Source organism: Gorilla gorilla, chromosome 12, assembly GCF_029281585.2.
Source record: "Gorilla gorilla gorilla isolate KB3781 chromosome 12, NHGRI_mGorGor1-v2.1_pri, whole genome shotgun sequence".
Lineage (NCBI taxonomy): Eukaryota > Metazoa > Chordata > Mammalia > Primates > Hominidae > Gorilla > Gorilla gorilla.
The window spans coordinates 91666267-91684056 of record NC_073236.2 but is presented as its reverse complement, the minus strand read 5'-3'; the positions used below and the strand labels follow the sequence as shown (position 1 = coordinate 91684056).

Here is a 17790-nt window from a genome sequence, read left to right as displayed (position 1 = left end):
AGTAGAGACAACTGATTCAGTGGCCCATGTCAAATGGCCCCAAAGAGTAGAAGAGGACTCAATAGAACCAAATCAGGTAGGACGTATAGGATCCACTATTATAATCCAATCAGCAAGATTTCAGGCAAGCAAACAAAGATTTAAAATAGGTCCCACTTTAAGGAGTGTTCCAAAAAAGGGAAGGGTTCTTCCATTGATTGAGGCTTTAGCTGGGGAAAGCTCAGAGCCATGTGGTTGGCCCTATCCTGGGGCTGACAGTCATAGCAAGCATAACTCCCCTAGATATGAGGGGTTTTCTTGTTTATCCCAGTAGTCTGTGGCATTTGTGCTCAAAACAAGAGTCACTTCCCCTAAGAAGCCTGACCTTTAATTACAGGCTTTGTATTGGGAGATCCCAGAGCATGGAGTACAAGAGGCCAGGGAGATATCTTAAACTTTGTGTCAATGCAATGAACAAAAACCAGTCACCCTTGAGGACTGGGCGTGAGTCTGGAGATGGAAATCAGGCTGTTCCTGGGAGTCTCTGGAATTCCTCTGCAGGTCTTAGTGCCACATAGTTTAACACGGCATTATTTTGTGCATTTTTCTATAACTGCTTTGTTATGTCTCAGTTTTTAAATCCTCAGTTAGTTTCTGAGGGCTGCCAGAACAAAGTACCACAAACTGGGTGGCTTAACATAAATTTATTGTCTCACAGTTCTGGAGGCTGGAAGTTCAAAATCAAGGTGTCAACAGGGCTATGTTTTTCTTCCATCAGCAAGAAAGACTACTCAGGGACCGGCATATTTACTTTATTGGACCAGTTATGTCAAGTCTAAAGCTACATTTTCCCATGAAACCTATGGGGAAGAATTCTGCTTTGACTCATTTAGCTTCTGTGTTTGCTGGAATCCTTGGCATTCCTTGGCTGATACGTACGTCATTCCAAACTCTTCCTCTGTTGTCACATAGCTATCTTCTTCCTCTTTGTCTCTGCACCTTTTCTCCTCTTCTTATAAGGACACTAGTTGGTTATATTGGATTACGGACTCACCCTACTCCAGTATGACTTGTTCTTAACTAACACATCTTCAGTAACCCTATTCTTAAATAAGGTCACATTCCGAGGCACTGGGAGTTAGGACTTTTTTTTTTTTTTTTTTTTGAGACGAAGTCTCGCTCTGTCGCCCAGGCTGGAGTGCAGTGGCGCGATCTCGGCTCGCTGCAAGCTCCGCCTCCCGGGTTCACGCCATTCTCCTGCCTCAGCCTCCCGAGTAGCTGGGCTACAGGCGCCAGCCACCACGCCCGGCCAATTTTTTTTTTTTTGTATTTTTAGTAGAGATAGGGTTTCACCGTGTTAGCCAGGATGGTCTCGATCTCCTGACCTCGTGATCCGCCCGCCTTGGCCTCCCAAAGTGCTGGGATTACAGGCGTGAGCCACCGCGCCCGGCCGGGAGTTAGGACTTTCACATTTCTTTCTGGGAGACACAATTCAACCTATAAGGTTGAGGACTGTGTCTCGGACTTTCTTCACTCCAAGGAAACTTAGAGCACTGCTAGGCAGTTTTCTGCTTTGGGTAGAACTGAAGGAAAATTAAGGACTATGATTTCTTTTAAATAAACAGATTTCGGCTGGGCACAGTGGCTCACACCTATAATCCCAGCACTTTGGAAGGTCGAGCCGGGAGGATCTCTTGAGCCCTGGAGTATGAGGTTACAGTAAACTATGATCAACTCCACTGCACTCCAGTCTGGACAACAGAGTGAGACCCTGTCTCTAAAAAATTAAAATAAATTAAAATAAAATGAAACAAATTTTATATAAGGATATAATATGTTTAATTGTAACAGAATAGTACTTTGATATTAACTGATATAAGTTCCCTATGATTCTTTTTATTTATCTTACAGCCCTTCCCTCATTCTTGAGATATAGATTGTCTTAGGAAAGGTTGTTGCAGAAAAATCGGAGAACAAAAGAGTAAAATTTTACCTTTCGAGTTTTAAAAGCTTAGGTCCAGAAAGAAGGCAAAAAGATTAAGAATAATACTTGATTAATCAAAGATAGTTCTTTCTCCCTCCTTTCTATCTGAGATTAGATAAAGTGTCCAGAACTGGGGGAGGAATAAGAGGAGCATCTGAGAGAAAGCAGGACCAGTTTTTTGTTCCTCAGCAGGGGTCATGTGGCTTGCCCCCAGGTCAATTCCTGAGGAGTATGAAGGAAGCAAGATCTTCCCCAGATGGGAATAGGGATTTAGGAGAAGAGGAAGATTATATCTTGCTTTCAGGGAAGTTTTAATACTTGTAGAATTTTCCTGTCCAGGTAGGATAGAAGCAGAGTTGAGTGTTTCCTCTATCTCTGAGAGGGGCACAGAAGTACTCAAGGTAGAGCCAGCCTGGAGAGACCTAGTGGTCAGGAGCAAGAGGCTGAGAAGGGCTCTGGGACCAAGGCCCAGCTAAATGATGGACATCTCAACACATGCAGTTACAGAGAGATGACGGTGCCTCCCTTCCTATGCCATAAACTCATGTAATCCCAAAGATAGGTCCCTGGATTGACTCACTAGGTTTCTACTACTATATGGAATGAGGCTCATAAAATAAATTATGTTTGGTTATTAAAAAATAATGTTAATTTCTTTCAATCCTTAATTTGTGACCTGAGATTTATTTCAACTCCATAAAGAAAATGATCATTCTACACTTGCAAGCTGCCTCATATTTGTAGGTGGCCAGTGGAACTGAAACTGTTCTCTGGGCAGCCAAGTGTAACATCAGCATTTTCCCAGACTACAGAAGTTGTTTCTGAGATCTCACTGATTCAGTCTCCAGGAAAGAGGGAAAGAGAAAAGCAAGGAGTGGGAGGGGATAAGGGTATGTGATTAAACCACTTAAATCATGTTTTAAAGTTTTGACTTATTGTTCTGAAAGGGACTCTGGCCTTTTTAGAGACGAAGTTCTAAGAAGCTCTGAAACTTGAGGTACCTGCAAAGATAACTTAGCTGTTGTTGCTAAGGAACAAGCGTGTTTGAATTGTAGTATCAATGTCACCAGCTCCTGCTCAAATGGCAAAAAGTAAAGGAAAGATGTAAAATCAGCAGTGGGGAAGGAACAGTTCAGTGTAATAGGCCATGGGTTATTATTTAAAATTGTCTCTTCTCTGAAAAAATATGGCCTCACATTTGAGGATGTCTCATAATTGTTCCCATAAGGTAAATATACCAGTCTCGGAATAGTTTCTCTTTGATGGAAGAGGAGAGAAAAGTAGGAAGACAGGGAAAGAAGTGGAAGCCAAGTGGCATAACTGACCTAATTAAAGGACATTTTGGAGGAAAGAGGTCATAGTCAGAATGAGCCTTTGGAATTTGACTGAGTTTTAAGTATTGGTTTTGCTATTAACTAAATGACCTGAATGACCTGGGGCAAATAATTTTTAACTATTCCCCCACCTTGAGTTTCCAATCTGTAAAATAGGATGTGTTGTATTAAGATCTCACGAATTTTGCTATTTTGGCTCTTGATATTTATTTCTAAATCATTCATGATTTTTTTTTTTTTGAAACAGGGTCTTGCTCTGTGGCCCAGGCTGGAGAGCAGTGGTATGATCATAACTCACTACAGCCTCCAACTCCTGGGCTCAAGTGATCCATCCACCTCAGCCTCCTGAGTAGCTGGGACTATAGGCATGCACCACCACACCTGGCTAATTTTTAAAAAAATTTTTGGTGGCGTCTTGCTATGTTGCCCAGGTTGGTCTCAAACTTCTGAGCTCAAGTGATCCTCTTGCCTCAACTTCCCAAAGTGCTGGGATTACAAGTGTGAGCCACTGCACTTGACAACTTTCAATTTTATTTCAATAACCCAAGGTGGTAGGCAGCCTCTGAAGTGGTCCCTAAAGATCCCCATTTCCTGGTATTCGTGCTCTTGTGTAATCTCTTCTCCTTGAGTATGGGGTGGGCCTAATGACTTGCTTCTAATGAACAGACTATGGCAGAAATAATGCAGAAATAATGGGACAACACTTCCTATATTAGGTTTTAAAATGACTATGACTTCTCTCTTTGTTTCATTCTCTTTTTCTTTCTTTCCTTCTCTTGGATCACTTGCACTGAGGGAAGCATGTTGTCATATTGAGAGCAATTCTGTGGAGATACCCATGTGGTATGGTGAGGGACTGAGGCCCTCAGACAAACAGAAAGACATTGTGGATCCTTCATCCACAATCACGTTTTGAGAAAACTGCAGCCTCAGGCAACAGCTTAGCTACAATCCTGTCTTTGAGCCAGAGGTACCCAAGTAAGCCACTCCCAGACTCTTGACCCATAGAAACTGGGAGATAATAAATGTTTGGTTTTTTAGCTTCTAAGTTTCAGGATAATTTGTTATACAGCAATAGAGAACTAATACCTGGCTCCAGTCCATCTCACAGTGGGCCCAATGTGTCCTGAAATCATTGTGTGTTTATTTCCCCAGTTCCAGAATGCATAATTAGAATAGACATACTCAGTAACTAGCAGAATCCCCGTAGTGGTTTCCTGACACCTGGAATGAGGGCTATAATGGTAGGAAACACCAAGTGGAAGCCATTTTGTAAGCTGTCTCTACTTATAAAAACACTAAACTAAAAGCAATACTGCATTCTTGGAGGAATAGCAGAGATTGGTGGCACTAAAAGGAATTGAAAGATGCAGAGGCTATGATTCAGCCAGATTGACAATGGACTACTTAATCAGGTAGTGACTCCCATTGTAGTTGTTTTTCTAGATGTAGTTTTGTTGCTGGAGCAAATTAACAAATCCCTGGTATGCAGCTATTAATCTGGCACATGCTTTTATCTTTATACCTGTTAGTACAGACCATCAAAAGAAGTTGATTTTCATCTGGCAAGATAGCAATAATATGTCTTCACAGTCTTACCTCAGGTATATCAACTTTTTAGCACGTTGTCATAAACTGGTCTGCAAAGACCTTGATTTACTTTTCCACGGGACATCATTAAATTGATGATACTATGCTTATTGGACATAGTGAGCAGAAGGTAGCAACTACTTACTTTAGACACATCAATGAGACATTTGGGTGCCAGAGAGTGCAGAAGATAAATCCCAGAGAAATTTGAGGATCTGCTACTTTGGTGAAATTTCTAGGGGTCCAATTATCTGATATATGAAGGGATTTCTCTTCGTCAGTGAAGGTCGAATTGCTGCATCAAGCTTCGTTTACTATTAAGAAAGAGGCGTGATGCCTACTGGGTCTCTTTGGCATTTGAAGGCAATATATTTCTCATTTGCACATATTACTTTTACTCATTTACTTAGTCACCTGAAAAGCTTTCTGTTTTATGTAGGTCCCAGAGTAAGAGTAAGCTCTACAATGGCCCAACCTGGCATGCAAGCTGTTCTGCCAACTGGACCATGTGATTCAGAAGACCTGAAGGTACTTTTGTAGTATTAGTGGTTCATAGAGATTCTGTTGGGAGCCTTTGTCCGGCTGCTATAGGTGAATCCCAGGAGAGACCCTTAGAAATTTTTAGCAAAGCCATACCATTCTCTGGGGGTGACTATTTTCCTTTTGAGAAACAGCTTTTGACTTGCTACTGGGCTTCAGAGGCTGAACATATGACCCTGAGCTACAAAGTTACCATGTGGCCTGAGCTGCCCATTGTGGGTACTGTCTGCCCTACTAAGCCATAAAGTTGGACATGGACAGCAGCACTCCATTATCAAATGGAAGTGGTATCAATAAGATCGAATTTAAGCAGGTCTTGGAGGCACAAGTAATTTGCATGAGGAAGTAGCTCAGATGCCCATGTCTTCTATTGATGCTACATTTACTTCTTTCCTTCAACCACACTTATGGCCTCATGAGGATTTCCCCACGATCAATTGACTGAGGAAGAAAACACTTGAGGTTTGTTTACAGCTCATTCTTCATGATATTCAGGTACCACCTGGAAGTGGATAGCTGTAACACTATAATCCCACTTTGGGACAGCCCTGAAAGACTGTCTTAAAGGGAAATCTTTCCTGTAGGTGGGATTTTGAACAGGATATGTGTTGTTCATTTTGCCTAGGATGATAGATGGCTAGACATATGGGTCTACATTAGTTCATGGGTGTGGCTAATGGTTTGGCTGGATGTTCAGGGACTTGGAAGGCACAACTGGAAAACTGATATGTAGAGAAGAGATACGCGAATAGATCTCTGCAACCAGACACAGAATATGAAGATATTTGTGTCCCACATTAGTGCTCACGAAAAGGTGACTCAGTAAAGGAGGATTTTGATAATCTGTTCTGTGGATGTCAGTCAGCCTTCTCCAGTCACTCTTGTTATCGCCCATAGGGTTCATGAACAAATGAAGGTTATCCTGGGCTTCAGCATCATGAACTTTCACTCACCAGGGCCTATTTGCACACAATTTCTGTTAAAGGCAGAGACCAACGCCAGCCCCCAATATGGCACTATTCTTTGGGGCGATCAGCCAGCTACCTGGTGGCAGGTTGATTACATTGGTCTGTTTCCATCACAGAAGGGAGAGCACTTTGTTCTTACTCAATATGGAATTGCCTTTTCTGCTTGAAATGCTTCTGCCAAAACTACCATTTTGAACTGTCATAATACTTTATATAAATAGCATCACCATTAACCAAGAAGCTCACTTCACAGCAAATGAAGTGAGGCAATGGACTCATGCTCATGGAATTCACTAGTCGTACCATGTTACCCATTATTCTGAAGCAATCGATGTGTTAAAATGGTAGAATAGTCTTTGAAAGGCTCAGTTATCACACTAGCTGAGTGGCAACACCTTGTGGGACTGGGTCAAGGTCCTTCAGGTTGTGGTTAATGTTCTAAATCAATATCCATTCTATAGTGCTATTTCTACCATGGCAAGCTTTACAAGTCTAGGAAGCAAAAGGTGGAAATGGAAGTTGTTGTTCTCATGATCATCCCTAGTGCTCCACTAGCACAATTTTTTTCATCCCCAAAATTTTAGGCTCTACTGCTCTAGAAGTCTTAGTTCCAAAGGAAGAAATGCTTCCACCAGGGACACAATGATTCCATTGAACACTCAGTTGAGAAGACTGCCACTTGGCCACTTTGAGCTCCTAATGCCACTGAATCAATGGCATATCAAGAAAGGGGTTACTACACTGGCTGTGTTGACTGATCTTGACTATCAAGGGAAAATTAAGTTGTTACCATGGAATGAATGGCTATGTCTAGAATGCAGGAGACCCTCTAGGAAAACTTTTAGTATACTCATATTTTGTGATTATTAAGTCAGTGTAAAACTACAACAACCTCCAATTCAAGCAGAACTGTTAATGGTCAGACCTTTTAGGAATAAATTTGGAAACAGATAAGGAACTGTGACTAGTTACAGGGCTTGATAAGGAAATATGAATGCTTAGTAGAAGAAGGCAGTTATAAATACCAGCTATGACCACATGAACATTGCAGAAAAGAGGACTACGACAGTTGTGAATACTTACTTCGATGTGCATATTATTTATATATTAACCAAATATTTTTGTTTTCTTCCTTCCTTCTCATCTCCTTATCTAATATAACATATGCTAAGTTAACTTTTTTCTCAATACTTAAGTTACAAGATATCAAAAAGTGACATGTGAATCAATTAGGAGAAGAATAAAAGATCACCCAAATCAAAAAGAGGACTTTTTATTCTCTTTTCATAAAAGAATTAACACAGGGCTCAACAAACTATGGCTCATGAGCTGGTCATCTATTTTTATAAAAAAGTTTTTCTTGGAACACAGTCATATTCATTCACTTATGCATTTTCTATGGCTGCTTTCATGATACAATGCTAGCATTGAATAGTTGCAACAGAAACTATGTGACCTATAAAACCTAAAATATTTGCTATCTGGCTCTTTAAGAAAAAGTCTCTGACCCCTGAGTGACCATATTTTTGGTTGCATGGCGATAATTGTATTATGTTAGGCAGAAGCATGACTTTATTATTTCCTTTATTTGGAGGTTAACTATGGAGATATGTATGCCTGCAAACTTGGCAAAGGACAGACTGAAGTGGCTTTGTAATGTGTTGCCTTGACTAGGCTGAACTACATTTCCCAGAATTCCCTTTCTTGAATGTTTCCAGTTAGGCTGTATTACAAGAGAGATTCCCCTGGGGGATTTGGAGACTGTAAATGAAGCAACAGCCATTTTGAAACTCACATACCTTGTCTGTTTCCTCGTTGGTGTGGGCAGTGGCCAGGACTGGAACTGCTCCATCTTCCCCTGGATCCTCCTTCAGCTTCTCTGACTCTTGGGCCAGGAGTGTGTGTGTGTGTGCATCTGTGTGTGTGTGTGTGTGTGCGTGTGCCTAGTTTCATGACAAAGGGCCCTGGCTTCTGCATGACCAAGGTCAGAGGCAACAAGTACAAACACAGGTTTTTGCCTGTCTTATTGGCTCAAGCTTGTGCTTATGGATTCCAGCTTGTTCTTGCTCTCCCCATTTTACATCTTGACTGCCTGCCCTGAGGACTTCCAGCTCCAGCATCAGATGCAGTGACAATACCCTTACAGAGACTAGTATTCAACCAGCAACCACAACTGCATAAGGTAAAATCTCTATAACACATTTACATATTTCTTAAGGGGTCAATATCTTTGATTAAACCCTGACTGATACATGCAATAAACATTTATAAAAAGGCATTTAAATGTTCTAATTAGATCAATTTTTTTGCTATCCTTTTGTTGTTAATTTCTAAGTTTTTTGCATTTTTTCAATAAATATGCTTGTATGAATGCTGCTTTTTGTTTATGAACATTTTCTTTATGGCCTAATACATGGTTAGTTGTAACTCTTTCCACATATGTTTCTGAACAATGTGTAATCTCTGTTGAGTGCAAAGTTCTATATAACTTGTTACCATGTTATTAACTCTTGCTATGCTTAATTTTGTGTTTTCGATATCTTTTATAGAGAAGTGTGTTAACTTTTAACATGATAGTCATTCTGTCGATTTCTCCTTGTAAAATGCTAGAATCTTTTCTCTTCATATTTTTTTGAAGCTATATTGTTAGGTGCATGGAAGTTCACGACTAATATAGTTTCTTGGTGGATTGTACATTTTATCAATATGAAATACCATTTTTACCCCTTTTAATATTTTTATACTACATTAATATTTGCCATTTCTATTATATAATAATTGAGATAATATATAATGTGCTTGGTCTCTCATGTCTGACAATAGGAAGCAGGCAATAAATAGAGGCTGCTATTATTATTGTCATCCTTGTAATAAATATTATTCTATGTCCCACAGTGTGCAGATTGGTTTCTTTGGGAGACGAAGAGGGAAAGAAAGGACTAAAGGAATTCAGATTAAGAAAGAGAGCAACTGCCTCTCAGGCACTGCATAATGATGCTTAGAGTTTCTTCTCCTCTAAACAAGGTGATGGAAACTCCAGGGAAGAGAGGCCCCAGGCTTGGACAGATCACCAGAAAGCCTGCCAAAAGAGTCTTCCTAGGCAGCCAAGAGAATACAGCAGAAACAGATTTTCTTGTTGGATCTTGGCCTTTTTGCTTTTGAGGCCCAGCTGAAACTAGGAAGGGTAAAAGCAAAACAAGGTCAGACCTAATAGTAAATGTGTTCCTGTGGTTGGAAGGTTAGAATTATCTCTTCAGAGATTCCCTTGAATTTACATATATTTATTCTAATTCTGATAATAACCCTCTGACGTAGGACTGATGCACTTCATTTCCAGATGAGGAAACTGGTGTTCACAAAGGCGAGAGATGTGGTCAAAGTCTCAGAGCCAGTAAATGCAGAGCCAGGGTTTGAGTGCAGCTATAGCCCCAGAATCCACTCTTTCTACTCTGTCATGCTGCTCCTTAGAGCAGCTCTCAGTGAGTCATCTTGGTGAGGGGCAATGAATTTGGGGTCAGGGGCAACCTTCAGCAAGAGCTGAGATAAAAGTGCAAAATAGAGAGTAAGCCACAAAAGAAATAGAAGTGTTTGGAAATGTTGGAGAAAGTCTCAGGCCCATGTTGAAGCTACTCCCTGAACTCTGTGCCCTTTTCCAAATGGACAGAACTGTGATGAGAGACACAGCAATAATTCCTCTGAATGATGTTTCTCAGGTCTGAAGAGATGGAATGCACTGGGGATTCTCTCAGCCTTGCCATTTGAGAATGGAGAGTCAGGGAGAAAGCAAAGGGCTGGAATTAGAAATTCAAATGCAATCTGATGAAACCACTTTCGACTCCACAGTTAGTAACCCCAAGCTGGCTCATTCCTTTAAATCTTGAGCCCATCTCAAATGTAGTATACATTAAGCACCAGAAATTACTGATCTCTCTTTCCATATGGCCAGTGCATCTCCCCACCTCTGGAATGGAAGAAGCAATAAATGCTGAATAAGACATTTCTTCAGGGAAGACCAAGAGAGAACACATTCTAAAGATGAGGAACTTTGTGAAAAATGTAGACCCAGTGCAGGAAAGAAACAGGTTGCTTGGAAGGATCTGCTAGGGATTTTTTTTTTTTTTAAACTAGGTAAGTTTGCCCCAGGCACATTCATTCAAATAATAAAATGAGAATGGTGTTTGCAAGAATTTAAAAAGGTCCTTAAACTCCTTTCTAGTCAGAATAGATTATGACAAAATGTTCAAGATAGCTCTTCAGAATTTCATTTGATGACCTTGACATGAATTTAAAGCAAATCTCTGCCTTAAAAGTTGTATTGGTAGAGTAATTAAAAGTATGTGATGTTCTTTGCAGAGAGGTGTTCATTTGATGAGAAACTGGAGAAAAGCTTTTTCCTAACAATGTTATTGCAGCTCTTTGCAAGAACTTTAGTGAATTCTGGCTTCTGTCCTAGGTTAAGTTAATTAGTAGTAAGTAATTAGTAGTATAGGTAAAGATAATTAGTGTATATAAGATAATGATTGAAGTTAAATCAACCAAGGATGGGGATGGAAAGGTGCGGGGGGGATGGCACAGGCCAAGTTCTGGAATTAATTGCCAGAGGCAAAGTGAGTGAGGCTCCTGAATAGGCTCTGGGCCATATGGTAATCAGAAGGATCTGCTCTAAAGAGATCTTTGATGTTGGTTTATTCTTCATGGGATTCCTGGGATTGAAAGACAAGGGCAGCCTTCTAAAGCCCTACTTGATTTGCAATTTTTTTATAAAATAGGTCTGGTGAATAATACCTAATTTTCATTACTCCCAAATTAAGTTACAGCATTTCACCCAATTTCTACCTGGATGAATTCAGTCCATGAAAAGGGGCAAACTCTGTAAAATATTTGAAGAGAGTTATTCTGAGCCAAGTATGAGTAACTATGGCTGGTGACACAGCCCTCAGGAGATCCTGAGAACACGTGCTCAAGTTGGTAGGGGTGCAGCTTGGCTTTATACATTTTAGGGAGACATGAGACATCAATCAAATACATTTAAGATATACATTGATTCAGTTCAGAAAGGCAGTACAACTCCAAACTTCCAGGTTATAGGTAGATTTAAAACTTTTCTGATTGGCAATTGGTTGAGTTATTATCCATAGAAAGGAATTGTCTAGGTTATGATAAGAGGTTGTGGAGATCAAACTTTTATCATGCAGATGAAGCCTCCAGATAGCAGGTTTCTGAGACAATAAATTGTAAATATTTCTTATCAGACTTAAGATCTGCCTTGATGTTAATGCTGGAGGGTATAAAAAGGCACGTCAGACCCTCACTTCCAGTCAAGGCCTGAACCAGTCTTTCAGGTTAAATTTTAGAGCACACCAGCAGATGAGGAAGTCCATTCAGATGGCTGGGGGTGGCTTAGAATTTTGTTTTTGGTTTTCAATTCACAATGCCGAACTCTTTCATTGAAGAAGTGGTTACACGAAAGGGGCCCCGATCCGGACCCCAAGAGAGGGTTCTTGGATCTCATGCAAGAAAGAATTCAGGGTGAGTCCATAGAGTAAAGTGAAAGCAAGTTTATTAAGAAAGTAAAGGAATAAAAGAATGGCTACTCTAGACAGAGCCGTCCCGAGGGCATCTGGTTGCCCATTTTTATGGTTATTTCTTGATGATATGCTAAACAAGGGGTGGATTATTTATGCCTCCCCTTTTTAGACCATATAGGGCAACTTCCTGATGTTGCCATGGCGTTTGTAAACTGTCATGGCACCAGTGGGAGTGTAGCAGTGAGGACGACCAGAGGACACTCTCATCACCATCTTGGTTTTGGTGGGTTTTAGCTGGCTTCTTTACTGCAGCCTATTTTATCAGCAAGGTCTTTATGATCTGATCTTGTGTTGACCTTCAATCTCATCCTGTGACTTAGAATGTCTTAACCATCTGGGAATGCAGCCCAGTAGGTTTCAGCCTTAGTTTAGCCAGCTCCTATTTAAGATGGAGTTGTTCTGGTTTACACGCCTCTGACATTTCCCCCATCCCTTTTATAGGAGACCCCTTAATCCTAAGGGTTGCAGAGGGATGAAGATCCATCTTCTGCAACTTCTTCAGGCTGAATAGGGGCAATTACGTTCCTGCCTAACTATCAGAGTCTTTTGTGTTTAGGGTAGAGAGGAGCTCAGTCAGAAAGTGTTGGTATGGCGAGGGCCATTCAAAACTCCAAATTCTGACAAAAGGTGATATCTGGAAGATTAATAAGTGTTCAACTTAAGAAAACATTCAGTAAACTTATCCTGCATCCCTACACAAAGAGTACAACAGCAATATATTTCACAACAGTAAAGCAAAATAAGTACAATTATTCCAGGTAAACTAAATTAGAAGGCTTTCCATGAACTAGGCAACTGTTGGAACCAAGCTTATATGGGGTTGCTAGAAGATTCCAATGTGTGCCCAGGATTAGAATATTGATCCAGGTTTTTACATCACCCATCTGAGCAGCAGCCAGAGATCACTGGTTGGTTCACAGGAATAAACAAGGTTAGCCTAAATTGCAGAAACAATCTTAAAAACAATTGATGATACTAGAATCTAATAACAAGTGTACCATAGTTTTTGAAACATAATTTTTCTCTCCAGTTTCCCGTATTTACTAAAGACAAATTATGGTAAGACTGATTTGCTTTATTATGCTTTGTCTGATTATTTGTATAAAGTGCAACAAGAATAATTATTTTTTCACATAGGCTTTTTGTAAATTGGCTTTGATGGAACTCTGTTTCATAGAAGGAATCTCAGATAAGATTTTTTTAAAGCCAAGGCCAGCCATGGGTTTGTGCCCTCAAATACCTAAGAGTTGAGTAAATTCCTCTCCTCTTGGGGTCCCAAGATAACCTGGGGCTCCTGGACCTGTTCAAAAGTGACATTCTTTACTTACAACAGGTCAGAAACCTTGTACAGGGACTGTTGTAGGCGAGGTATGAGGCTAGTTCCCCAAGGGGCTTTTATTGGCTCTATAAGTCAAATTTGAGTTCTTAAAGGAAAGCATGCCATTCCAGACAGTCTTGCTAAAATAACCAATTTTTCCAGCTGTGTCCTGTTGCAAAAGAAAACAGATTCTTATTGCACTTATGCAAATAACTATATTGCCATAAATTTAGAATAGTTAGAAATAGTTTCCAAATTCTGGAGAAATCAGGTAGGAGAAACAAATAGGCTCCAAATTTTGTCCACAGGGGTATACTTTACTCAATTGTTGAAAGCTATAAATAGCTTAAAAGAAAAGTTTTCTTAACTCTGCAAAACAAAACAAAGGATCAGTAACTTTTTTATTTTTTATTTTACTTTAAGTTATTGGGTACATGTGCACAACGTGCAGGTTTGTTACATATGTACACATGTGCCATTTTGGTGTGCTGCACCCATTAACTTGTCATTTATATTAGGTATATCTCCTAATGCTATCCCTCCCCCTCCCCCAATCCCACGACAGACCCCGGTGTGTGATGTTCCCCTTCCTGTGTCCAAGTGTTCTCATGGTTCAGTTCCCACCTATGAGTGAGAATATGCGGTGTTTGGTTTTCTGTCCTTGTGATAGTTTGCTGAGAATGATGGTTTCCAGCTTCATCCATGTCCCTACAAAGGACATGAACTCATCCTTTTTTATGGCTGCATAGTATTCCATGGTGTATATGTGCCACATTTTCTTAATCCAGTCTATCATTGATGGACATTTGGGTTGGTTCCAAGTCTTTGCTATTGTGAATAGTGCCGCAATAAATGTACATGTGCATGTGTCTTTATAGCAGTGTGATTTAAAATCCTTTGGGTATATACCCAGTAATGGGATGGCTGGGTCAAGTGGTATTTCTAGTTCTAGATCCTTGAGGAATTGCCACACTGTCTTCCACAATGGTTGAATTAGTTTACACTCCCACTAACAGTGTAAAAGTGTTCCTATTTCTCCACATCCTCTCCAGCACCTGTTGTTTCCTGACTTTTTAATGATCGCCATTCCAACTTGTGTGAGATGGTATCTCATTGTGGTTTTGATTTGCATTTCTCTGATGGCCAGTGATGATGAGCATTTTTTCATGTGTCTGTTGGCTGCAATAAGTGTCTTCTTTTGAGAAGTGTCTGTTCATATCCTTTGCCCACTTTTTGATGGAGTTGTTTGATTTTTTCTTGTAAATTTGTTTAAGTTCTTTGTAGATTCTGGATATTAGCCCTTTGTCAGATGGGTAGATTGCAAAAATGTTCTCCCATTCTGTAGGTTGCCTGTTCATTCTGATGGTAGTTTCTTTTGCTGTGCAGAAGCTCTTTAGTTTAATTAGATCCCATTTGTCAATGTTGGCTCTTGTTGCCATTGCTTTTGGTGTTTTAATCATGAAGTCCTTGCCCATGCCTATGTCCTGAATGGTATTGCCTAGGTTTTCTTCTAGGGTTTTTATGGCGTTAGGTCTAACATTAAAGTCTTTGATCCATCTTGAATTAATTTTTGTATAAGGTGTTAGGAAGGGATCCAGTTTCAGCTTTCTACATATGGCTAGCCAGTTTTCCCAGCACCATTTATTAAATAGGGAATCCTTTCCCCATTTCTTGTTTTTGTCAGGTTTGTCAAAGATCAGAGGGTTGTAGATGTGTGATATTATCTCTGAGGGCTCTGTTCGGTTCCATTGCTCTATATCTCTGTTTTGGTACCAGTACCATGCTGTTTTGGTTACTGTAGCCTTGTAGTACAGTTTGAAGTCAGGTAGCGTGATGCCTCCAGCTTTGTTCTTTTGGCTTAGGATTGTCTTGGCAATGTGGGCTCTTTTTTGGTTCCATATGAACTTTAAAGTAGTTTTTTCCAATTGTGTGAAGAAAGTCATTGGTAGCTTGATGGGGATGGCACTGAATCTATAAATTACCTTGGGCAGTATGGCCACTTTCTTGATATTGATTCTTCCTATCCATGAGCATGGAATGTTCTTCCATTTGTTTGTGTCCTCTTTTATTTTGTTGAGCAGTGGTTTGTAGTTCTCCTTGAAGAGGTCCTTCACATCCCTTGTAAGTTGGATTCCTAGGTATTTTATTCTCTTTGAAACAATTGTGAATGGGAGTTCACTCATGATATGGCTCTCTGTTTGTCTGTTATTGGTGTATAGGAATGCTTATGATTTTTGCACATTGATTTTGTATCCTGAGACTTTGCTGAAGTTGCTTATCAGCTTAAGGAGATTTTGGGCTGAGATGACGGGGTTTTCTAAATATACAATCATGTCATCTGCAAACAGGGACAATTTGACTTCCTCTTTTCCTAATTGAATACCCTTTCTTTCTTTCTCCTGCCTGATTGCCCTGGCCAGAACTTCCAACACTGTGTTGAATAGGAGTGGTGAGAGAGGGCATCCCTGTCTTGTGCCAGTTTTCAAAGGGAATGCTTCCAGTTTTTGCCCATTCAGTATGATACTGGCTGTGGGTTTGTCATAAATAGCTCTTATTATTTTGAGATATGTTCCATCAATACCTAATTTATTGAGAGTTTTTAGCATGAAGGGCTGTTGAATTTTGTCGAAGGCCTTTTCTGCATCTATTGAGATAATCATGTGGTTTTTGTCTTTGGCTCTCTTTATGTGATGGATTACGTTTGTTGATCTGTGCATGTTGAACCAGCCTTGCATCCCAGGGATGAAGCCCACTTGATCATGGTGGATAAGCTTTTTGATGTGCTGCTGGATTCAGTTTGCCAGTATTTTATTGAGGATTTTTGCATCAATGTTCATCAGGGATATTGGTCTAAAATTCTCTTTTTTTGTTGTGTCTCTGCCAGGCTTTGGTAGCAGGATGATGCTGGCCTCATAAAATGAGTTAAGGAGGATTCCCTCTTTTTCTATTGATTGGAATAGTTTCAGAAGGAATAGTACCAGCTCCTCCTTGTACCTCTGGTAGAATTCGGCTGTGAATCCGTCCGGTCCTGGCCTTTTTTTGGTTGGTAGGCTATTAATTATTGCCTCAATTTCAGAGCCTGTTACTGCTCTATTCAGAGATTCAACATCTTCCTGGTTTAGTATTGGGAGGGTGTATGTGTCCAGGAATTTATCCATTTCTTCTAGATTTTCTAGTTTATTTGGTTAGAGGTGTTTATAGTATTCTCTGATGGTAGTTTGTATTTCTGTGGGATCAGTGGTGATGTCCCCTTTATCATTTTTCATTGCGTCTATTTGATTCTTCTCTCTTTTCTTCTTTATTAGTCTTGCTAGTGGTCTATGAATTTTGTTGATCTTTTCAAAAAACCAGCTCCTGAATTCATTGATTTTTTGAAGCGTTTTTTGTGTCTCTATCTCCTTCAGTTTTGCTCTGATCTTAGTTATTTCTTGCCTTCTGCTAGCTTTTGAATATGTTTGCTCTTACTTCTCTAGTTCTTTTAATTGTGATGTTAGGGTGTCAATTTTGGATCTTTCCTGCTTTCTCTTGTGGGCATTTAGTGCTATAAATTTCCCTCTACGCACTGCTTTAAATGTGTCCCAGAGATTCTGGTATGTTGTGTCTTTGTTCTCACTGGTTTCAAAGAACATCTTTATTTCTGCCTTCATTTCATTATGTACCCAGTAGTCATTCAGGAGCAGGTTGTTCAGTTTCCATGTAGTTGAGTGGTTTTGAGTGAGTTTCTTAATCCTGAGTTCTAGTTTGATTGCACTGTGGTCTGAGATACAGTTTGTTATAATTTCTCTTCTTTACCATTTGCTGAGGAGTGCTTTACTTCCAACTATTTGGTCAATTTTGGAATAAGTGTGATGTGGTGCTGAGAAGAATGTATATTCTGTTGATTTGGGGTGGAGAGTTCTGTAGATGACTATTAGGTCTGCTTGGTGCAGAGCTGAGTTCAAGTCCTGGGTATCCTTGTTAACTTTCTGTCTCATTGATCTGTCTAATATTGACAGTGGGGTATTAAAGTCTCCCATTATTATTGTGTGGGAGTCTAGGTCTCTTTGTAGACTTAGACTAAGGACTTGCTTTATGAATCTGGGTGCTCCTATATTGGGTGCACATATATTTAGGATAGTTAGCTTTTCTTGTTGAATTGATCCCTTTACCATTATGTAATGGCCTTGTCTCTTTTGATCTCTGTTGTTTTAAAGTCTGTTTCATCAGAGACTAGGATTGATTTTTTTTGTTTGTTTGTTTTCCATTTGCTTGGTAGATCTTCCTCCATCCCTTTATTTTGAGCCTATGTGTGTCTCTGCACATAAGATGTGTCTCCTGAATACAGCACACTGATGGGTCTTGACTCTTTATCCAATTTGCCAGTCTGTGTCTTTTAATTGGAGCATTCGGCCCATTTACATTTAAGGTTAATATTGTTATGTGTGAATTTGATGCTGTCATTATGATGTTAGCTGGTTATTTGCTCATTAGTTGATGCAGTTTCTTCCTA

At 39.9% G+C, this 17790-nt stretch overlaps 1 long non-coding RNA gene across 1 annotated transcript in view; it reads left to right on the top strand.

Moving 5' to 3' along the window:
- Positions 1–3162: 3162 nt before the first annotated feature.
- The window catches only part of LOC129531592 (uncharacterized), a 48980-nt gene continuing 34352 nt past the window's right edge, over positions 3163–17790 (top strand). The window contains exons 1-3 of the long non-coding RNA XR_010129808.1: positions 3163–3191; positions 5327–5415; positions 8452–8577. This is a non-coding gene — a long non-coding RNA (uncharacterized lncRNA). The remainder of the gene's footprint in view (positions 3192–5326; positions 5416–8451; positions 8578–17790) is intronic.